This window comes from Castor canadensis, chromosome 11, assembly GCF_047511655.1.
Source record: "Castor canadensis chromosome 11, mCasCan1.hap1v2, whole genome shotgun sequence".
NCBI lineage: Eukaryota > Metazoa > Chordata > Mammalia > Rodentia > Castoridae > Castor > Castor canadensis.
Genome location: NC_133396.1, coordinates 69,270,973 through 69,296,073, shown reverse-complemented (window position 1 = coordinate 69,296,073; position 25,101 = coordinate 69,270,973). Strand labels below are relative to the sequence as shown.

The 25,101-nt window shown below is 38.1% G+C and overlaps 1 protein-coding gene across 3 annotated transcripts in view; it reads left to right on the top strand.

Moving 5' to 3' along the window:
• Positions 1-25,101, top strand: part of Fmn2 (formin 2) — a 338,855-nt gene that overhangs the window by 185,231 nt on the left and 128,523 nt on the right. The gene's annotated exons all lie outside the window — the stretch shown is intronic.

Genomic DNA, 25,101 nt, shown 5'->3' with positions numbered 1-25,101 from the left:
CTCGTTTGATCAATGTAGGTTTGAAGTCTACCCTGTCAGAGATAAGTATTGTGACTCCTGCCTGTTTTGGGGGGCCAGTGGCTTGGTAAATCTTCTTCCAGCCTTTCATCCTAAGCCTATGCTTATTTCTGTTGGTGAGATGGGTCTCATGTAAGCCACAAATTGTTGGATCTTCCCTTTTAATCCATTTTGTCAAGCAGTGCCTTTTGATGGGTGAATTAAGTCCGTTAACATTAAGCATTAGTACTGATAGGTATGTGGTGATTCTGTCATTTAGTTGTCTTAGTTGTTTGAAGGTTTGATTGTGTGTACCTAAGTTGATGTTACTCTCTACTGTCTTGCTTTTTCTTTTCCTGTGGTTTGGTGCTGCCTGTCTTTTCATGGTTAAGTTGGGTTTCACTTTCTGTGTGCAGAATCCCTTGCAGAATCTTTTGTAGTGGTGGCTTTGGGGTCACATATTGTTTTGGTTTCTGCTCATCATGAAAGACTTTTATTGCTCCATGTATTTTGAATGATAGCTTTGCTGGGTAGAGTATCCTGGGGTTGAAGTTATTTTCATTCAGTGCCCGGAAGATCTCACCCCACGCTCTTCTTGCTTTTAATGTTTCTGTTGAGAAGTCTGCTGTGATTTTGATGGGTTTATCTTTGTATGTTACTTGTTTTTTCTCTCTTACAGCCTTCAATATTCTTTCCCTAGTTTCTGAACTTGTTGTTTTAATGATGATATGTCGTGGGGTAGTTCTATTTTGATCTGGTCTGTTTGGTCTCCTGGAGGCCTCTTGCATCTGTATGGGAATATCTTTCTTTAGATTTGGGAAATTTTCCGTTATTATTTTGTTGAATATATTACGCATTCCCTTCGCTTGCACCTCTTCTCCTTCTTCGATGCCCATGATTCTCAAGTTTGGTCTTTTGATGGAGTCGGTGAGTTCTTGCATTTTCTTTTCACAGGTCTTGAGTTGTTTAATTAATAGTTCTTCAGTTTTTCCTTTAATTACCATTTCATCTTCAAGTTCTGAGATTCTGTCTTCTGTTTGTTCTATTCTGCTGGATTGGCCTTCCGTTTTGTTTTGCAGTTCTGTTTTGTTCTTTTTTCTGAGGTTTTCCTTATCCTGGCTGGTTTCCTCTTTAATGTTGTCTATTTTTGTCCTGAGTTTATTTATCTGTTTATTCATCGTGTTCTCTGTTTCACTTTGGTGTTTATACAGTGCTTCTATGGTTTCCTTTATTTCTTCTTTTGCTTTTTCAAATTCTCTATTTTTATTGTCTTGGAATTTCTTGAGTGTCTCCTGTACATTTTGGTTGACCCTATCCAGTATCATCTCTATAAAATTCTCATGGAATACCTGTAGTATGTCTTCTTTTAAATTATTCTTGTGGGTTTCATTGGGTCCTTTGGCCTAGTTTATCTTCATGTTGTTGGAGTCTAGATCTGAGTTTCTGTTCTCTTCATTTCCCTCTGGTTCCTGTACTAATTTTTTGCTGTGGTTTCCCTGTTTTTTCTGTCTTCCTGTCATTGTCTTTGATGTTGTTACTGTCCCTGTACTGTGTGCAATTAAGTATTTTCTAGCTTGTAATAATAACAATGGTAATATTTAGAATGAAAGGGTGAGCGGAGATGGAAAGCAAGAAATTAAAGCAAAGGGAAAAACAAATATACAGACAAGAAGGAGAAAACAGAACAAGGAATCAGACAAGAAGGTTTCAAAGGTATAAACAGGGAGTGTTAGTGTACTAATCGACAGTAAGCTGAACAGACATTAGAGAGACAGAGAGGATTGAAAATAAAAAATCAAAAAAAAGATAAGAATAAAAATAAAAAGTAAGTAAATGAAAGAAACATATATATAAAATAAAGTAAAATGAAAAGTAGAAAATTTTTTTTAAAAACCAAAAAACCAAAAAACCTCCAAGTTCAAATGCAGTGAAGTTTCAGTCTTAATAATTTGGGTGTCCATCTCAGTCTCCAATCCCGGAGATGGTGCCTCAGATGTTGTTCTGTAGTTGTCTCATCAAAGGGGACACATAAAGTAGAACAAAACTACACATGGACACACACAAAAAAAATACCCACCAAGTGGTCCAAGTTCAAATGCAATACAGTTTCAGTAATTTTTTCAGCATGCAGGTGTAATTCGGTTGTTCTCTCATCAAAGGTAGGGAGAAAAAGAGAAAAAAAAAAAGAGTCTGGAGACAGTTCTGAGAATGGTATCTGTGGCTGTGGCTTGCCTGCCCACTGCTGTCAGCCTGCTGTTGCTGGAGGTGTTATTTATGCAGATCTCTGGGGTGAGCTTAGCACTCACCTGGCCCTGCAGGCTTTGTTTACTCAGAGTTCTCCTGTGCATGAGCCTCTGCTACAAGCTTTCCCCTTTTCAAGCACACTGGGGAAGGTAACACTGCACCGCTTTTTCAGGCCTGCATGTTTATTTACAGTTCATGTGGGAGGTGGGTCTTCCCCCATCTCCTGTGCAGTTTTCCTCCCACTGCCACTTTCAGAAGCTTTCCTGCTCCTGATTACTGGGCGGTGCTGCTGCTCCTACCAGCCGCCATGTTTGTTTACAGCTCACGTAGGAAGTGGGTCTTCCCTCCTCTCCTGTGGAGCTTTTCTCCCTCTGCCACTCCCACAAGCTTTCCCGCTCCTGGTTGCTGGGTGTGCGCCCCCACTCCCGCCAGAGCCTCTCCTGCCTGCCCAGCTTGTTTATTTACAGTCCTGGGAAGGATTCCCTTCCCCCAGTCTTCAGCACTCAGTGCACCCCACCCTCTTTCCCACGTGTCTTTATTGTTCTTATTGCTTATTAGTCAGTTTCTCTTTTTTCCCTGGGTGGAGGTCGATCTGTCCAGGGGACTATGCTGCTCTGGCCCAGGCTTGTCTGTGGGAGTACCACAGTACCCTGAAGCTCACCATGTCCGTGTCTTCCCAAGCCGTCTGGGCGTTGGCGATTGGCAGCCCGGGGGCCCTCCTTGTTTCTCTGTTTAACATGAAGTGGAGATGCTCTGCACCAGCTGGAGGTGTGGAGGGGTCAAAGTTTTGCCTGTTCTCAGTGATTTTGCCTGCAAAGTGTGTCTCCAGCGTCTCTCCAAGATTTCACTATAGGAGGCTTGCTTTCTGCTTCCTCCCTCTAGCCACCATCTTCATAAATCTACAGTGTTTTCTAATTGAGAGGCACAACGGCTAGCATCACTGTTTATATTTCAGATGTTCTGCTTTATTGCAATATAACATAACAATAGCAGCTTTCTTACAATAAAACAATTTCAGAGCTATTTTTACAGAGACTCAGAAGTAACAATACATTTATAAAGCTCACCATTGCTGTACAGAATTATTTTCAACTGGTTATGTGTGATTTTTCGAGTGATTAAATGCTAACAGTGCCATTGAGTTTTTTTGTTTTGTTTTGTTTTGTTTTAGAAAAGAATCTTCTTCAATGGTTGACATGTTATGTTTCCCCTCAAAATTTTCACCTATAAAAAGTTTTAAAAATAACACCCATTATCACTATATGGTTGAAGTTTCAAGGAATACATTCTAAGAAACATATGTCTTACTGGGAGCAGAAACTTATGAAAACATGATTTCTATCTTCTCTATTTTCTTCTTTATTTTTTATATTTTGCTGAGTTGGGGTACATTGGAGTATTTGCAAAAGTTCTTACAATGTGTCAAATATATCATACTTGAATTCACCATCTCCACTGCTCTCTTTCATACCTCTCCCTCCGCCACTGATTCCTGGAATAGTTTCAGTAGGTATCATTATTGCATTTACTTACATGTGTATACGTCATCTGCACCATCTCCCTGCCCAGCCACCCGCCCCACCACCGCCTCCTGTTCTCTGATTTTGTTAGTTTGAGATAAAAACAGCTATACAAAGAGTTTCCTTGTGTTGTTTCCTTGCATATATGTATTACAACCCAAATTGATTCATCTCTACCAAACCTCTTCACTACTCCCTAGTCCCTAGTCCCCTTCCCATAGTCGCCTCTGCCAGTTTAACATTTCTATATTCATTCCTGTATAGTAAGCACATCAACCACATTCAAGTTTTTTGGTTTCCTTCCCTTGCTGTATCCCTGCTGTGCTTGGTCTCCCCTTAGTGTGAACTGTGTCCAATAATATTGCTGCATTTGTTTTAGGTCTGTAATCCACAGATGAGGGAGAACATGCGATTTTTGGCCTCCTGAGCCTGGCTAACTTTGCTAAAGATGATGTTCTCCAGTTCCATCCATTTACCTGTGAATGACAAAATTTCATTCTCTTTGTGGCTAAGTAAAATTCTGTCATGTATAAATACTACATTTTCTTAATCCATTCGGCCATAGTGGGGCATCTTGGCTATTTCTGTAGCTTGGCTATTGTGAATAGCGCTGCAATAAACATGGGTGTTCAGGTGACTCTGGAGTAATCTGTATTGCATTCCTTTGGGTATATTCCTAGGAGTGGAATTGCTGGATCATGTGGCATATCTGTTTTTAGTTTTTTAAGAAGCTTCCATATTATTTTTCAAAGTGGCTGTATTAGCTTACATTCTCACCAGCAGTGTATGAGGGTTCCTTTTTCCCCACATCCTCATCAACATTTGTAGTTCTTGGTGGTCTTGATAGTAGCTATTCTAACAGGAGTGAGGTGGAATCTTAGTGTAGTTTTAATTTGCATTTCCTTTATGGCCAGGGGTGGTGAGCATATTTTCATGTGTTTTTTTTGGCCACTTGGACCTCTTCCTTTGAAAAAGATCTGTTTAGTTCAGTTGTCCATTTCTTTATTGGTTCTTTGATTTTGGGGGAGTTTAGTTTTTTGAGCTCCCTGTATATTCTAGTTATCAGTCCTTTTTCTGATACATGGCTAGCAATGATTTTCTCCCACTCTGTGGGTGGCCTTTTCAATTTACAGACCATTTCTTTTGTTGTGCAGAAGCTTTTTAATTGCTACTGAGTATTAAGACAAGCTAAGATTGTGTCCCTTCTTGTTGGTGTAAGTTCAAAGGGCATCACCTTTGGTTATTGCCCTTTGGGTAATTGCAGAAGCTCTTTCCCTTTCTTAGACAACCTTGAGCCTTTTTTGTGTCACTAGACTAGCCAGAAGACTAAGATTCTTATCGCTTGATCTGTGTAATACACATGAAAAAGTGTGTATTCTGAACAGTAAACATGAAATTAAAATAAGATATCTGGGAGATACATTTTTATCTCCAATCAAAAAAATGCTAAGCCTGGCAAGGTAGCTCATGCCTGTAATCCCAGCTACATAGGAGCCAGAGATAGGCAGGTTGACGTTTGAGGCTAGTCAGGCAAAATGTTAATGAGAAACTATCTCACAGAACAAGTCTGGTGTGGTGGTTGCATGCAGATTGTAATCCCAGCCACTCAGGAGGTATAGACAGGAGGATCGCATTCTGAGGCAGACTCTGTCTAAAAATAACTAAAGCAAAAGCTGGGAGCCTGACTCAAGTGGTAGAACACCTGCCCAGCAAGAGTGAGGACCTGAATTCAAACCCCAGCACAGAAAAAGGAAAGTATAGCAGTATTAAATGTTGATGAGCACTTGAAAAACAACCCAGCAACTCTTACATACTGTGTCAGTATATGCTGGTACAACCTCAACAAAAAGTGATTTAGCACAAACTAATATGACTAAGGGTGCATAGAACACATAATCCAGGAATTCTACCCTAATCATACATTCTAGTGAAGCACTTAATAGCCAACCAGCAAACACATTAATAGGTTCATCATGGGCCTACTCAGATTTGTCTGATATCGGAGTGCAATTATAGGCCAGAAGAATTGTGAGAATCTAAAAATATTGTGCTAGCCATTAAAGTTTAGAATAATTTCTTTCACATGAAAAAGCTAGCTGTCCCTTTTGTACTCTATAAGAATCTAAAATAAACACAGCAAGCATAAAAACAGGATCGTATTACCATTATGCAACAATAATGCAGAATATTTTCCATATGGGGCAAGAGGTTTGTTTTTGTTATTCTTTCTATGACTTAGAAAACCAGGGAAACAAGTAGAAAAGGAAAAACTTCCCTCGCCATTCCTGGAAAGTAGTGAGTATTCATGTCCAGAGACTGGGCTCTCCCAGCTCAGAAGGCCTTTGGGACCTTAGCATTTCATGGTCACAAAGAGAATTTCCTTTGTCTTCATCAATTGAGAGAGCATGGTTCTGAGAGTACACATGACAAAATTCAGATTGTTATTGTGATCTTTATTTCTTTATTCAAACTCAAGTGTCTAGTGTCATTTATCTTGCTCTGCTGAGCCCCTTAGACAGTTCTTTTTTTTTTCAATTTTTCTTGTTGTGCTGGGTGAGGGTACATTGTGGCATTTACAAAAGTTCTTATAATGTATCAAATATATCATACTTGGGTCCACTATTCTTCATACCCTCCTCCCCACATTCCTGGAATAGTTTCAACAGGTATCATTTTTCCATTTACATACATGTGTACATAGTATTTGCACCATATTCACCTTCCTAAACCCTATCCCTAACTCTTCCCCTCTCCCACTGGTACCAAAACCCTAGGCAGGACCTGTTCTGCTCTCCTGTTCGCTGATTTTGTAAAAGAAAAAAAAATGACATTTTTGTTTGTTTATGATAGCTACACTGGGAGTTTAATTGTGGTACTTTCATGTATATATGTATTATAGCCCGAATTGGTTCATCTCCTCTGTTTTTCTTCATTCTGCCTTAGGTTTTTTCTTACAGTGATTTCAACTGGTTTAAAAATTCTATATTCATTCTTGAATAGAGAGTACATAAACCATATTTACCTTCTTAATTAACTTCCTTCTTTTACCCACCCCTCTATCATATGTGACCACCCCTTAGTCTGACTTTTTTTTCATAATATTTGTATTAGGGGAATAAACATAAGGCTTTTGGCCTTCCTAATCTGGCTAACTTCACTTAAGATGATGTTCTCCACATCCATCCATTTACCTGCAAATGACAAAATTTCATTCGTGATTATGCCTGGATAAAATTCCATTGCATATGAATATGACATTTTCTTAATCCATTCATCAGGAATGGGGCATCTTGATTAAGGAACTTAATATAAGACATGAAAAGAGTAGGGAATACACTGGAATTAATAGGTATAGGAAATGACTTCTTCAATAGAACTCAAATGGCTCAGCAACTAAGAGAAAGGATTGGCAAATGGGACTACATGATATTAAAAAGCTTCTACACAACAAAAGAAATGGTCTCTACATTAAAGAGACCACCCACAGAATGGGAGAAAAATCTTTGTTTGCTATATATCAGACAAGAGACTGATAACCAGAATACATAGGGAGCTCAAAAAACTAAACTCCCCCAAAAAATCAATGACCCAAAAAAGAAATAGGCAAATGAACTAAACAGAACTTTTTCAAAGGAAGAGGTCCAAATAGCTAAAAACGCATGAAGAAATGCTCAACATCCCTGTTCATGAAGGAAATGCAAATTAAAACCACTAAGATTCCACCTCATTCCTGTTAGAATGGCTGCCATCAAGAACACAAACAACAACAAATGCTGGCAAGGATGTGGGGGAAAAGGAACCCTCATATACTGCTGGTGGGAATGTAAGCTAGTACAGACACTATGGAAAACAGTATGGTGGCTACTCAAAAAACTAAAACTAGATCTGCTATACAATCCAGCAATTCCACTCCTAGGGATATACCTGAAGGAATGTAAGGTTACAATATAGGCACTTGCACACCCATGTTTATTGTAGCATTATTCACAATAGCTAAGCTATGGATTTGGAATTCTTAAGGGAGCACTTATTTCTGGGTGCTTCTCAGTGTTTTGTTCCATGTGGTGAGGCCCAATTATGCAGAGGCAATCTCTGCTACCTGAGCTGGGCTCTCTGGCTTCCTGAGTTGTCTGTGTAGTGTTGGCTGACTGGGGCACAGGATGTGATGGCATGCACATTTCTGCACAGTGCCAACCACTTCCTCATGGCTTTTGGAGTCAGGCCACTGATGGCCCTGCTGCAGGCCCAGGGGGTTAGATTCTATCAATGGTGCGGGGCTTCAAGTTTGTGGCTGCCAACTAGAGAGTGGACTTCCAGGAGAAGCTAGCACACCAGTGACCACAGCCAGCCTTGGGAAGGCTTGGGTGGTAGGGGGGTTTCCTGGACATCGGGAATTTCTGCAATGCGTGGTTACCAGCCAGAGGGGAATCACATCCTTCCAGGCCAGGTGCGAGGCTGTGCTGTGGACGCTGGGAGGCTCAGGAGACTGTGGGAGGCTCAGGAGGCTGCAGGAGGCTCCTCTTCCACTACACTGAAGGCCTGTTATTTTGAGCACTGTGAGTCTGCCAGCTGCTACTTTCTTGCCTCCTGATTTTATGATGAGTCGTCTAGGGACAATCTTCTGTGGATCCTCCCATGTGGCAAGTTCCTTCTCCTGCTGCTGGCGGACTATCTTTTTCAAAAGCTTTCTTCTAATGTGTCTTGGTGTGGATTTTTTTTGTTGTCAGTTCATCTTACTTGGAGTTTGTTGAGTTTCTTGGTTTTTTGTATTAACATCTTTTGTGAAATTTAGAAATTAATTGAGCCATTAATTTTCAGCTGTTCTGCCTGCCCCTTTTTTGCTAGGGCCTGCAAGGTACCCACAGGTTCCTCAAGCACTTTTCATTTTTTAATTCAGTCCTTTTTTCTTCAAACTTGATCCTTTCCATTGTCCTACCTTCAAGTTCATGGGTTCTTTTTTCTGCCTACTCAAATCTACCTTTGAATCCCTCTAGTGAATTTTTCATTTAGGTTACTATACTTTTTAATACCAGAGTTCCCTGGTATTGTATTTTTCAAACTGGATTCAATGAAATGCTCTTGTTTTTGTTGTCCATAGTGAAAAATATATTGCATAATCAAATAAGTTGGAGAAACTGTTAAAGTTAAAATAAAACTTCTCAGAGTTATAATATATGTCTAATTAAATGGTTCTAATGAAACTTTCCTTCACTTAAATTATTATTTCTAGTGAGAACTGTAGTATTATATAGTTTAGAAAATGCTATTATAGAGAAACTGAAATAAGTTCAGACTTACAGAAGCATGTCTGTTCTATAATGCCAAAGAATGTATCTATTATGCAGTCATAATATAACACAGTTACTGTTTTATCTGTTACCAAATAACTGAATGTGAATTCTTTTTATGTATTTCTTCCACTTGTGCTTCTCCCTGCCATAAGGACCGTTACATGAGAATGTCATCTTAGTAGTATACGATTATTATTTTAATAGTTGAACATTATTCAATATGACAAAAAAATCAGTAAAAGTGTTTTGAAATCCTTGAATTAGTGTTTTCTAAAATACATGCATTTATGCTTTTAAAAGTATTCTGTTCTCTAAAGAAAAAAAAGTATATGTGAGAGAATGGAGATAGCCCAGGTTGGTTGGTACAGTTTTAAGTATTGTCACTTAAAAGATGCCATTTGAACAAAGAAGTGCAGGAGATGAGGAAGAGAAGCCATGTGGAAATCAAGAAGACAGTATCCTGAAGTGTGGGAAAGCTTGTGGCCTTCAGGAAAGAGTAGGAAGGCCCTAAGGACTGCTGTGGGCAAGTAAGCAAGTAAGCAGAATAGAGAGGGAGGTAACTACAGGTATGGTGGGGAGACCAACTCATCTAGGACTTTGATCTTCACTTTGAGTATAATGGGAAGTTAATACAGGTTTTGAGTAGATGATTCATGTTTGAGAAGTTAAGTCTGATACTAGAGAGTAGACTCTGGGGATACCAGGTGGCCTGTCAGAGACCTTCAGGAGTTAAAGAATGACATTGACTTAGATCTCAATGGAAGCAATAGAGCTGGTGAGAAGAAGAAATCAGAATCTGGAAATATTTTGAAGAAAAAGCAAATGGCATTTGCTGGTGGGTTGGTTATGGACTATGAGGGAAAAAGAGGAGTCAAGTGAGCTCAAGATTTTTGACCCTATCAGTTAGTAACAATGGGGACTCAGAATCTGCTGTGGCTGTGTTAGGTTTAGGTTGTGTGTCTATCCATTGAAAAGGATTTGTAGACATAGGAATGTGGTAGTCTGAAGACAGACAGTGCAGCGGGAAGCTCTGCGTGCTGGAGAGCCTACCATATGCATTCAGTCATGGGACAGAAGCCAGGGAGTAAGGCAAAGAGGGATGTTCATTGTGATTAGCCTGAGGTGGGAGAGGACGAGAATGAGAAGAGAACTAGAACAGCATGCTGGAACTGAGCAAGCATACCCAAGGAAGGATAAACGTGGAAAGAGATCTCCTCTTTATGGCTGGTGTGCAGGTCTCATCAGGGAAGATGTGGTTGTACCCACCAGTTTGCCTGGGCCGTAGCTGGTCAACAGCCTCCTGGTGATCAGGAAACAAACTTTTCGTTGGCAGTAAGCCATTGCTGATGGGCAAGTTTGTGGGAGTCAGAGTGCAGTGGATAAGAAACCTAGAGTTTACAGTATCTGTGTTGAGAGGGCTCAGGAAACAAACCTCAGGGCACACATGAAGCCATGACTAGTGGTGGTACAATGTATGGTGTTAGCATAAAGAGGGAAGTGGTTATGGGCTTTGGCCAGGATTGCCAGGCAGCCAAAGAACTCTGTACTGGGGCTGTGTGCTGGGGCTGGGGCAGAGCACCTCCAGATGTCCTCATAGACCTACATTGAAGACCAGCTGTGCAGCAGGCAGGAGAGCCAAACAGCAGCAATGGGAAGAGGAGCTCTCTTTCTGCAGCAGCTCCTCTAGTGCCTCCTACAAGCAAAGCTTAAAAGCACGTTCCTGGAAAGAAGGAAATGCTGGGAGCCACACAGTCCATTATCTCAGATTAGGTTCCAGAAGGTAAATTGTGAGGTGAGAGGCAGTGACTGCTATAGATGGTACAGAAGGTGAGGTGTGGAGAGGTATGGTCTTATATCTGGCACATAAGTCACATGGAGTTTTGACTTCATATGGCCTGAGTCTTATTCATGTAAAGGTATCACCAAAAAAAAGAAAAAAAAAATAGTGATGTGTGCGTGCTCAGACTTGATTTGTATCCACTTGGAAATCTTTTAAAATTTCTTGTTTTGATATAGCTGTGATTATTAATTTATGAAACAATGCTTGAAAGGTATTATAATAGTCTTAATTTTGTTTTAATAATAATGACATTTGAGGTGACATAAATTCTACCTAGAAAAAATATTTACATAACATTTTGTTATAAATATATGAAGAATAATCTTTAACAGTATTTGTGATACAAACCTTATTTAGAATGTGATCTTTTGTTTTGGTCCCCTGATTGCATGTGTTTGTCAGCAACTTTTCTCTTCTAGATGTGACTGAATTTTGGCCAGTCTACAAATCTAAACATACCCTAGTTTCAAAAAACACAAGCCTGAGGGGCCAATGCCTATTTCCAAGGAAATAAAACCTACTGGAACCACATAGTTGCTAAATACAGTGCATCTTAGTAAGTTTTTTTAAAACAGTATTTGCAGTTTATTTAGGGTCATTGACTATCATTAAGTTTAGAGACTAAGGTTTTGCATGAGCAGTATATAATATTTATGTTGGTTAAATATATCTATTGCTTCTGGTTCTTCACATTTACTCCTTATATGGAATGGTGCATTTATGGGTTGCAGGAGAGGGATAAACTGTGCGGTGAGGGGTAGGAAGCAGTTGAGGTATAGTCCTTGTTTTTTCTTTGGTGTGTTGGATGATTAAAAGCAAGTCAAAATGTATTTGTAAAAATACCCTTGTATAATTATTAGTTGAATTATTTTTCTGAAAATAGCTCAATTCTTTATTTCATGCTCTGAAATAAAACAAAAAATCATAAATTTTAATATAAAACCAAGCCTTGGAAGTAAATCCTATTAGAATTTCAGTTGAGGAAAAATATAACTTAAGATAGAAAGGGGAAAAATTCCACATCCCTTTATAATTAAACAGCTCTAATCCAATTAAAAGGAAGGGGGAAAAAGCAGGTAGGGGAGAAAGAATTAGAAGTCTAAATTTACACTTCTGAGGATTGAATTTCACAGGCATGCTTACAGTTTTAGTAGTCTTTACTTAGCGTAATGGTTGACATACTATAGACTTTAATCTGGAAGAGGGACCTAGCATGTGTCACATGACACTACATCCTCAAAAGTATATAACATATTACATTCATGAAATGAATTGGATTAACCATCTGAGTTCCCAGAACTCTCTAGAGGCATTTAATGCTTTAAGCAACATTTACTCATCAGTGTCTTCAAACAAAAATGAGAGGAGTATTGACCCTGTGTAAATTTTAAAGGCATACACTCATGTCATTATTTTTCTTAGTTGGTTTGTGGACTCACAGTTAGTATACTCAATTTTTAACTGTAAATTTACTTAAGATAGATTTCAGGGTTAAAAGCAATAAGATTCAGATTTTGAACCCTTACAAATTGACTCCATAGGTTTAATTAAAAACCAGGAATTATATTTCTTTCTTATCCATCTAAGGTGTGATAGTGACAAGTCAACGAAATTGCATGAATTCCTGGAAATTCTGAGTTAAGATGGTTAACACTGCTGCAGTAAAAATGTGTGGAAATAAATGTCATAGGATTGATTATAAATCTTTTCCCTCTTGTTTTACTATTACATGTGATTTTGATCAGGTCAGCTTACTGTAGAACAGTGAGCTTTCCATGTTCACTATTGGCTTATAGAGTTTATGGCTGTTCACTATTTGCAGGTTGATACTTTGAGCAATTCTTACAGTTTTTGGCCTTTGTGTTTGTTTTGTTTTTGTTTTTACAGTTTTTCTTTTTGATGATGCTAGGTGCCACCAGTCAATTTTTCTCTGGTTATTTTTAGAGATGGGATCTTGTGAACTATTTGCCTAGAGTGGCCTCAAACAATGATCTTTCTGATCTCAGCCTCCCAAGTAGCTTGGATTACAGGAGTGAACCACTGGCATCCGGCTTGTTTTTTTTTATTGTCTTTGTGGTCTGGCTACTTTTTCATCTTGTAGCTTCCTGGCCCATCCCATATCTACCTGCTACACCACCACTGACATATTTGTATTTACTTTGTCCTAGTAAATGTCTACCAAACTTTTAGCTCTCCTTTCTCCCTTCTTCTTTCCCTCCCTTCCTCCTTCCTTCTTTCTTCCTTCCTTCTTTCTTATGTCAGATTTCTTATTTCTGACTCTGATTGTAACATGTTCCTCATTAGAGCCCTTGTCAACCTAGACATTCCACACATGTTCACTTGATTATCTTTACCCTCATCTGCCATCTCATGAAAATTCTTTTCCCCCACAGTATTGTATCTCCCTGACACATAGTGTTACAAAATGTTTACCAAGCAAATGCACGTTTATATTACTTAGAACACTAGCCTTGACAAATACTCTTAAATAGAATTTCTTTAAAAAATCAGATTTTCCATCTTTTTTTTATTCATTTCTTTGGCCAGTTTTATATATTTATTTATTTATTTTTATTATTCATTTATTCGCATGTGTATACATTGTTTGGGTCATTTCTCTAGCTTGTTTTTAATGATGATAATTGTTTCTTGGAAGTAAGTAATTCCGATCAGATATTCTACCATCTTAATTTGAGGTTCATTTTTACTTTTACATTTGAAAAAAGACTGTTTATTTTCATTGTAATGGGAAGCAGAGTCTGAGAGTGTGTTACAGAATGTGTTACACACTCAGGAAGGTTCAGTATTTGAGCTGGTTGGATTGATGTCTCACTGACTTTTCCCCATTACTTATTTGTACAACAAGATTAACATCTTCCTTATATGTTAATGAAGGAGATTTAAGAGGGATTATTTTTAGAGCTTGGGTAACAACACTTCTTCCTAACCATAGCCTTTTCTTTCTAACCCTACACATCCATTCATCTTGGTTTGTATTACTACATTTTCTCAGAAACAAATGTCTTAAAATTCGCTATGTAATTTCACATTGTAACATTTGCACTTTAGGTCATCAATGTTCCCACTCATCCTTTGAGAGCTGCCTGCAGAAACATGAGTCATCATCCTGGATGATGCCTAGCAGACCAGGTTATGAGCTTTTAGCTCCCTCCTTCAGTGCTTCCTTTTCCTATCAAATGTTTGCATTGTCTGCCTCATGATCCTGAAGGAAATTTATGGATAACATATTACACACACACACACACACACACACACACACACACATAATATCATCTACTGTCTGCACGTAGTATAAAATAGACAGAACAAAATAGTTTGTAATATTGTATGATGCATTTAATAACGTAAATGCTTGGGTACAACTGAACCAGAAGACATAATGAAGTTAATTGGGTAGTTTTCTCCGTATTTGTCATCATCTTGAGTACAGCAGCTAAAAATAGCTTTATCACTGCTAATATGATTTTCTAAATGATGAACCCTTGATAAAGTTAAATTATGGTTTTTCTTAGATATGTCTAGTAATTTCATTCTTGGGAATGTATGTGTATTTGTATACTAAAGTATATTGTAGAATAGTTAGCAGTCCAAATAACTTGTATAAAAGAATATATTAATGCCCTGAAAAATACGTTATGCACACAGTGTATGTGCTTCATTTTCCAATTTATGTTTTTGTACGTAGTACACTGCCAGGAAACATACTGGATCCCTAAAACCCCTCTCTGGAAGGAGGAAATTATTTTGTTGGGCATCTACAATATGCATAAATTTTTAATTAATGTATCAGTTCAAATGCTAACATTCTATGGAAAAAACAGTTTAATACAAAATATAAGGCACTTCAACTGCAGGCCCTAAAAGAGAGTTGTATCATAAAGGCTGTGGTGTCTGGGGGAGGGTAAATATGGCATCTGTATATAGCTAACAGTCCAAATATTGCTTGAAGAGAAAGACTAGAGGGAGGGTTGCTGTATTCTGCCAATTTCAAATGCACATTCTCCTGCAAAATGCTGTTCTAACTACTGACCTACTATAAGGCCCACAGGCCTGTCTCCAATATGTACTGACCTGAAATTAAGAAATATTCCATGTTTCTGTTACTTAAAAAGAAGGAGAAGAAAAAAAGACTGCTCTTAATACCCTCATATTATTTGGAAAAGTAGATGGAGAATAATTCCTTAATAAATATTTTTACAGTACTTTATATTGATTTAATCCTAGCTTTGATCCCTGCTGCTATTTTTCTAATGTTTTAGAACTAAATGTAAACCTTGTCAATAATAGCAATAGTTGTTTGCTTCTCCTTTTATTACCTTTTGGTCCTTCATGATGTCTCTCTTCAGAAGAATATGAATGTTACTTCTTTGTGTGTGGGGTTGAATTGGGTTTTTTAAATTCATTTATTGGAATTGTTTATACTTTCCCTGTCTTTCTCTACCAGTCATTGTTTTCACATAAATTCCACTCTTCTGTGATCTATTTCTTATTGTTTCTCTTTGACAACATTAATAAAACTTTTTAGCTTGATAGGATAGGAACATGCTTTTCACACATCCACTCTTCAGTAACGATTCAGCTCGTCAGGGAGGACAGTCTCTCCTGATGCACATCCACCAATTTTCTCCCAGTGATTTTCCATGATGACAGGCAAACATTAGGGACATGGTGCAGTTGCCTAGCTAGCCTAATAAATTTTGCCAATCTGATACCATAACTGCTCACTAGACCCTCCTTAAATTCTTTTGTTCTGTTGATGTTATGTGAATGGAGTTAAGACAGAATATCGTGGTTTATGTAGGAGAGTTTCAGGTTTGGCCTGTGTGTGGTTATATAAAAAGTTTTTTTTAAATAGTGGTAGCAAACATTGCTTTTAAAAAAATAGATTGCAAAGAACCTTGGTTATTACTAACACTGTTGGCTTTGGCGTATTATGCTTGATAAGGTCATCAACCTTTCCTCCTTATTACCCATGATTTATTTAAGTAGGCAATAAATTTATTAAAGGAGTAAATAGTCAGCTCTCTTAATAAGAATGTAAAACTCCTGTCATGTTTTCCTCCACTGAACTTATTTAGGAAGTTGAGTGATTCCAGATGGTGTTTCATGTGTATTTGGCCCTGAATTTTTTGTTTTCTTCTGTTTGACAATAGATGGTTAAATGTTCAAGACTTTGAGGTCCATGAAAAGCCGCTGGGCACTGACCATGTAACTTCAGGTTTTTCTAGTGTATATGACCACCATTTTGTAAATTCTCATGACCCTTTGATGTTTAAACATATTAAAGTTTTTAATGTATCCTGAGAAGAAAAAGAAAGATCTGTAGGGCTACAGTGTAAAAATATGTAGATCCTAAGAAGTATATTTTTTGAAAAGTTGGATTTCAAGATTAGAGGAAGAGTAAGTCAACAAATAGAATGTAGACCGCCCCTACACTCTTCAGTGTTCAGTGTGCAAAAATATTTGAAGAAGTCCCTTAATAATATATGAATATTTTCCCTTCAAAGTGCTGGAAAGTCATTATACAAGCAAAAGGCTTTTTGTTATATATGTTTTGTTATAACATGACTTACAGAGAGGGTTTTTTTTAATATTCAAAAGAATCATAGAATCTAACCATCAGATCTAAAATTTTTTAGGTAAAATGTAATGAAAACATGAAAGTAAATGATTACACTTTACTGTGGTAAGTGCTAGGAGTGTTAAATGGAAAGAGTGGCATAGTCACTGAAGAGACCACACATATTTACTCCTGGGGGCAGCTGGAGGGAGTATTGTATATAGTGAGATAGTGGTAGCAGTAGTTCCTCAGTGTTGAACAGGAATATGCTATAGAGAAGAAAGTAGAATGTTCCTGGAAGATAGTGTAGCATGACCAGAAGCATAGATGTAGAAAACTATTCTGTATGTTGAGTGAGGAATTTTCTGTTACTGGAAAGTGCTACATAGGGAAGTTGAAGTTATGGAAGGACAGTGGTTTATACCATCAAGGACTGTGGTCAGATCACTGTAGTGACAGTGACATTGAGAGGGCAAAGACTGTTTCTGAAATTGTTTACAGTATTACACTCAACGTAAAATGTTGACTGACTACATATAGAATGGGGAAGAGCATAAGCTGCCTTCTTTCTTGGGTGTTTGGACTAGGTGGCCATTTTAAAACAAGATTGAGTATTTGAAAAGATAAATGGACTTGGAGACCTAACAGAATAGGTGAATAATAGGCCATTTTGGTTTTTCTTTTAAGATTTTGTTTTGAAATAATTATAGATGCATAACACATTGCAGTTATATAGATATACATATAATGTGTATATATATATAATGTGTATGTATATGTACACATATATACATTTAATATGTATACATCTAATATTGGTTTTGGGGACTGAACCATGGTCTTTTGTTTGCATCTTGTTTTTGAGATAGGATCTCATTAACTGACCTCAAACTTGCAATCCTCCTGCCTCCATCTGCCAAGTAGTTATGGTTATAGACATGTGTCATGACAGCTGGCTTCTTGATGTTGTTGCTGTATTTTATTCTAGCTGTTCTTCTAGATATGTAGTGGTAATACAATTGTGATTTTAATGAGCATTTCCTAATGGCAAGTAACTTTGACCATATCCTCATGTGCCTGTTTGTTTTCTATGCATTCTCTTTAGTAAAATATCTGTTTACACCTTTGCCCATTTTCCAGTTAGGTTGTGGTGCCAGTGGAATACCAGTCAGTGCAGAGGTTTAGCTGCCCACTGGGCCACACCAAACCAGTTTGGGGGAACATTAGGGTAAGTAGACTACTGAGTAGTACTGGCTCATACCACCTTACTTTACCTGTTGCTGTTGAGTGAGAGTGGAAAGTTAACACCTCATTTCGTCACACTAATGCCATTAGCAGCCCAGTAGGGTAAGTATTAAGAAAAAAAATTTTTTTTCCGATAGACCACTCTTTTCCTAGTCCTTTGGTGGGAAAAAATGAGCATACTTTTTTTTCTTCTCTTTTCTTCTCTTCTCCTCCCTCCCTTCTTCTTTCCCTTCCTCCTTCCCTTCCGTGTTTGCTGGTTATTCCAGGCTGCAGTCTTTTACACCTCCTCCCACCCCCCAGGAAAAGTGGGAGAGAAATAGAAAAACTCATGGCCACCATTTCTATTCTTTGAGTTTTGAAGGCTCTGGCCAATCTGCAACATTTCTTTCCTTCAGTCCTTTCTTTGACTTGTTTGGCTATTATGTCCGTGATTTTTTACTTGCAAGAGAGAGGATGAGCAATGGTGTGATGTCATCTGGCCCCCCTGTTAGATTTTAAGGCCCTTGGGCCATTCAGTAGGAATCGGGCTCAGTAGAGCATTCTGAAGCAATATTAATGTCAGTAGGTGAGGGGAGGAGTCTTGAAAGCCTTGTGACCTTGTGACGTTTACTTAATCTTTGAGATTTTAGGACTCAGCTTTCTGTGCCAGGCACAGTGGCTCAAGCTTATAATCCTAGGTACTCGGGAGGTGGAGATGAGGAGGATTACAGTTCCTGGCCAGCCTGGGAAAATAGTTCATGAGACCGCATTTCAACCCACTGCTGGGCTTTATGGTGGGTGCTTATCGTCTTGGCTAGGTGGGTAAGCACAAATAGGAGGTGTATAGTCCAGGCCTGCCTGGACATAAAGCAAGACCCTATTTCAAAAATAATGAACACAAAAAAGAGCTGGCGTTGTGGTTCAAGTGGAAGAGGATCACTTGGTAGGTAAAAAATGTGGGCTCCTCAGCATAAATCAAAGCAATAGCATCAAACTGTCATTATTCACTACTATGTACTCACAGGATAAAAAAAGACAGTTTCCTTTATGGGACAGTAAAAATCATTAATGTTATTAAAACTCAGCTTTTGAGTGCTTGCCTTTTTTTTTTCCTAGAAGGTTTTTCTGTTTATTTGTTTTGTGATGCTGAGGATGGAACACAGGCCTTGTACATTCTAGGTCAATGTTCTTTCATTGAGCTACATCCTTTTTTGATATTCTGTGACAGACAAGGTGGAAAGTATACACAAAGTATTTATACTGAATACCAAAGTATAGTAGTAATTTTGATTCAAAACACCTGAGTGTTATGAACTGAACACATCCCCCTCTCCACTGGATACCATTTGTTTTTGAAAACCTGACTGGGAAACTGTGGTTATTCACACCTTGATATTTGCTAGACATTTTCTTCAATAAAGTAAGCCAGTCACATCAAGAAAAAAAAAAAAAAACTCACAGAATTTGTTGCCAGTGATAAAATTCAAACTCTAAAGCAAAAATTAGAATTTGGGAAAATTTATATCTGCCATTATGACATTAACAGACTCTCTGTACTTAAAAATTCATTCGGATGAGACTACAGGTAGTGTTTAAAGAGAATCAGTTTTAATATGCTAAAATAGCATGTGCCAGGATTGGGAGTATCTGTGCAGCTCAGTGAATCAGCATTTTGCAAATGTCCATTCAAATTGTAAGACAGAACAGTAAATTTCATGTAACATAGTATAAAAAGTTAATTGATATGCTTTCAGATTCCATGTTGCAATTAACTTAATGTAGCATCTAAAAAGACGATCCACAATTACCCTGAAAAAAAAAACTGTTGAAGTAATAATCATCTGTCTGTCTGGAGGTGGATTCACTTCTTATACTTCATCCAAAATGACATATCACAACAGACAGAATGCCAAAACACATGCAGGTCCCAGTTATTAAGCCGGCCACTAAAAAAGAATTGTAAAAATTGTAAAATATTACCATCCCCTAATGTAAAAGTTTTAAAAATGAAGCATATTGTTTATACTATGTGTAATAGGTTTTGATGATGATTTTGATCACTCAAATATTTTAAACATTTCTCAGTTTTAATATCTAAATGGTAAGTATCAATAGATATAATTTAAAAAAAAGAACTTCAAAGTTCTTTGGTATCTTGTATAATTTTTAGGAGAGCAAAACATCCTGTATCTAAAATGTTTAAGAACTGCTGAGATTTTTGTGATTTTATAGCATTGTATTAACCTAGTACTTGCTGAAAGAGCCCAAGTGAAGATGGTCTGTTTCTTTTTAGAGCTGCTAACAATAGGCTTTGATATGACAGGTTTTAGAGAGGAAAAGCAAATTGGCAGTCTGTATATGGGGAAGGTATAAATCAGAGATTCACAAAAATAAATGTAAAGTTAAAATGGTGGAAGTGTAGCTGCAAGTGGCCTTTGGTCAGAAAATGATTCCCCACTGAAGTGATGACTGGGCATATAGTAATTAACATGAGCCACATGTGGAAGTGAATTGTGGTGAGGAGAGCACTCGTGTGCCATGTCACCAGGGGCCTGAAGAAGAGCATGCTGCATGTGGGGAGCAGAGTGAGCCATGTCAAACCTGTTGCTTTTCCTCCTTTTCCTGCCATGACTTCTCAAACCTGACTTTTATCTTCATTTTATCTCAAGTTATTCAACAATTTGATTCCCCCTCTTATCTTCCACCATCCCCAGGATGACCTCCCGTTTATTTTCCTGAGCTGGTTCATCCCTATTTAATTTTAGTACCTTTATTTCAGTTCCATCCCAGTGATTGTATTCTTCACACATTGTATCTTCAAAACCTTTTTCCCCAAGCCATTATCCATGCTGTGAACTCCTCACTTCTAGATGATCTCACCTCCAAGTTCATTCACAAAGTTCAGATGGTCAGCATGAACGGTTTTTCTAATATACTCTGGTATATTAACATCCTCTGTTTGTGTTCTTCCATGATACCTTTGCCCCATCCCTGAAGATAAAAGTATCTCTTTCTCAAAATACATGATAATGGGCGAATTTATTTCTCACAGTTCTGGAGACTAGGGAGTCCAAGAGTGTGGAACTGGCACCTGCACGTGTTCTTTTTTGCTGCATCATGGCATGGCAGCGAGCATCACATTGGAGACTGAGCATGTGCTAACTCATGTCTGTCTTCTTTCAAAGCCACGAGTGCCGTCCACCTTCATGACCTCGTGTGAACCTAATTGCTTCCCGAAAGCCCTACCCTCCAAAATACCATAAACCTATGAGTGAGTTTAAGTTTCCAGCACATAGATTTTTATGTGGACACACTCAAACCATGGCAGGATGTATACAAGTTACGAGGGGGCTTCCAAGATTCGTTAAGGACTTTAGAGATTGGCGTTCTTGCTTCGTTAAATTAATAGCATTAATCATTTCTGTAACTAAAAGGGAAAACATTACATGTTAAAATCCCATTTGATTAATGAGAAAGCACAGTAAGACATTTTATTTGAAAATAGTCAAATCAATTCTCTCAGACTTCCAGATTCCCAATAATGTGTCATATTACATATTAGTACCTACGGTAGCTATGAGTGCTATATGATTACATATGAGTACTAGATGTCATGTGTGAATTCAGGTGTGTAGCCACCATTTTCTGCACATCAATAATTGCTTTGGTTTTAGAATGAAAAGAAATACATATACATGTGTGCATGTATATATGTGTGTGTATATATATATATATATATATTTATATAAATACCTATTTACACAAACATACACACATATATGGGGCTTGAACTCAGGGCTCTGCATTTGCTAGGCAAGCACTCTTACTTCTTGAGCCACCACTCCCCAGTCTTTTTAATTTTAATTGCTTATTGATAAGGTTGCTCTAACTTTGCCTGGCTGGGACTTGGACCAGGATCTTCCTACATCCTCTCAAGTAGCTGGGATTACAGGCATGTACCACCACATCTGGCTTAGAAATGATTTGTTGAAGGGAGTAGTGGTATATATGTCTAATGAATTTCTCATGTATTGTATACACATACATACATATACAAACATATACATATTTGATCTTCATTATTTGTGGTTTCATATTAACAAATTCATCTAGTCACTAAAATATATTTGTAACCTAAACATAAGTACCTTCCTGGCTTTTATGATTATGTGAGGACGTGCTCTGAAAAAGCTTCCCCAAGTACTTGTTTCCAGCCATGGTTGGACAAGGAGCATTCTTTTTGGTTCATCTCTCATATATAAACAAGGGTCTGTCCTTTTCTAGCTTGCTTACTGCCACATTTTTGCATTTTTGTGTTTTGTATTAGTAAGTCTCTGGCTAAAATAGCCAGAATAGTGTTGAAGTTCTGCCTAGTGTCCTTAAGGGCAAGGGTGACCCTGGGGAAATCTGTGTGTTAGACAGGCTTTACTCAGGTGTGAGTTACAGTGCTAGTGGCTGTTAAATTCATCCTTAATGAGTCAGTCAAATATTTATATATTGAACGGTTTCTTTAAACATAAGGTTATGTATTCATTGGTTGTAATTCCCAAGGCTCACAGGATCTGGTCTCTTCCTAGGAGCAATGGTTTGGTGATTGCTTGTTCATTGGTGCTACAGTTTGGAAATGGTTTGAGTGTGGCCCCAAAGGTTCATGTGTTGGAAATTTGTGGGCCTTGCGCTTGCTAGGCAGGCACTCTACCACTTGAGCGACAAACCCCAACACTTTTTTGTTTTAGTTATTTTTCAGGTAGTGTATCACATTTTTGCCTGGGCCACCTTGGGATCTCTGTCTTCCTAACTTCAGCCTCCTTTGTAGCTGAGACCACACACATGCACTACCACACGTGGATTGGTTGAAATGGGGCCTTATTAACTTGTTAACTTTGACCTGCTATCCTCCCAGTGTCTCCTGAGTAGGTGATGGAAATTTTAAGAGATGGGGTGGAGTAGGAAGTGCTTAGGTCACTGAGAGACCTCTCATGGAACTTAGAGGAATTACAGTAGCTCTGATGAAACTTCTGAGCTCTCTGCAGAACAAACTCTAAGAGCACGCTCCTTTGGCTTCCGTTTGGAGATGTGACCTCCAAAGCACATTTGCCATTTCCCACAGGACTCTTTTCAGAACCTGTACCACACTTTGGAATTATACTCTCCAAAACTGAGCTAAATAAACCTCTTCTCTTTCTAAATTTAGCATAATTCAGGTTTTGTTGTTGTTGTTATAGCAAAGAAAACAGGACTAACATATGTATTAGTACTGTGACTAAGAATTGACTGTGTGTGTGTGAGTGTGAGAGAGAGAGAGAGAGAGAGAGAGAGAGAGATTACATGAGGTGGCGTTAACTAAGCTCCACAGAAAAAACGAGAAAACAGAGACAGCACTGTGCATACACACTTGTGGAGAAGAAGAGCTTGGGGGACATGGAGAAAATGACAGTTCCTTCTGCTAGCTGTAAAGTGTACTCCTATTCCAGGGCAGCTTTGTTTCTTTCTGAAATGAACAGAAAGGTCTGTTTTGTTCCAACCTAGAAATGATCTAGTTTATCACAGGCAACAGGGAGAAAGGGCAAAGGCACTTAGTAATTCACACGTGCCCAGTAGTGTGGGAAGGGACTGCCTTCAGAAGAGGCTAAGGAGTTTTACCTTTTCTCTTGTATTTTTAATTATTATTCTGATTTATCTTGGGCATATTTTTTTTCCCCTATAGCTGACTTTTAAGGTTTTTTGTTGGCGTTTTTTGTTTAATGGGACCCTGGTGTTGATTTTATTCCTTCAGCACTACAACCCAGCCTGCAACTAGGTTAAGTCCATGTCAGGGTATCTGGAACAAGGTATTTTATTCAGGAAACAAAAAATTAAAGCAACAAATATCCCTTCACTAGATTATAGCACACTGGACTTTTTTTCTTTCTGATGAGATTAAGGTATAGAATAAGGTGGGCTTGGTAATAGCAGAAAACCAATGGCTCTGGTGGAAACTCTTATTTTTAAAATAGATTTGAGAGAGTGGAAGACCTAGAAATCCTTACGTGTTGCGTTTGGGTATGAATCTGTGTGGCCCACAGTGTTCCCTGCCTTGTTGGTGTTCTGCGTGTTAATATTCTCTTATAGTTTTACTCTGGTGCCTTATTTGCCAGGAGGACAGGTTTTTGCCCATTTTAAGAAGGATATTTTTTAATGGGGCTTTATGTGATTTTCTGAGGGTGTCTGTGAGTGACTCTTCAGGTAACAGAAGTAAATGAGGTGCTATTTGCTCCCCTAAAATTCTTGGTTTGGGCCCCAGTGGTGTGGGGGGAGTAACACAATACAGTGCAATAGAAATTCTAGAAAATGATTTTTCCACTGAATTTTTCCAGTGGCCTAGGATGGTTACAATAAAATTCAGCTCTTTTCTATCCTTTTGATGTATAATATTCCAAAAGCAAAATGTATCATATTGTCAGAGGATTAGTTTTTTTTTACTTTAGTTGATCTGCCATCAGTTGTAGGAACTCTTTCTAGAGGTTAGTTGATCCTATCAATTGAAAATCTGCATTTCAAAATAACCAGCAAATATGCAGAATGCAGCTTTGGTTAGAGATGCCTGTTGATTCTCTAGAAACTGATTAGGCTCTGTCTTCTACAACAGTTTTTGGCTTAGGTGCTCTTCTGTTCAAACAAACAAACAAAAAAAAATCATACTGAAGGAACCTGCAGTTCTAGCAGTACTGGGGCTTGAGCTCAGGGCTTCATGCTTACTAGACAAGCAGTCTACCACTTGAGCCACACCTTCAGTCTTTTTTGCTTTGGTTATTTTGGAGCTCTATCTCACATTTTGGAAATAAGAATCCAGGCCGACCTGGACTACAATCCTCCTATTTACCCTTCTTGCTGTCACTGGGATTATAGGTGCATACCACCACACCCAACTTTTTTCTGTTGAGATGGGGTTCTCACAAACTTTTGCCAAGGCTGGCCTTAAACCTTAATCCTCCATATTTCAGCCTCCTAAGTAAAATAGGATTACAGATGTGAGCCACTGGCACGCAGCAGGTATTGGGACTCTTTTGAAATATGCTTGTGAGCTATAAAATATAGGAAAGAATAAAAATGACCCAAACACTGTAATACAAAGTAGATTTTTGCTTCTTAAAATCTATAAAACCTTCCACCTTGTATTAAAAACGGAGAAGATCTTCTCTCATAAAGAAACAAATTTAGGTTGACAAAATTTTTTGTTTTCATTTATAAAGTGTGAAATGAGACAAAAGGAAAATAAGGCTGGGGCTATTTTTATATCAAAAAGCAAGTTCAGCAAAAGATCAAAATCTTATTTTTGTGCTATGTCTTAATAACTTAATTTCACTTTCCTTTCTCCCAGTACAAAAAATAATATACAGTAATTACAATAGTTAAATGAGTTAT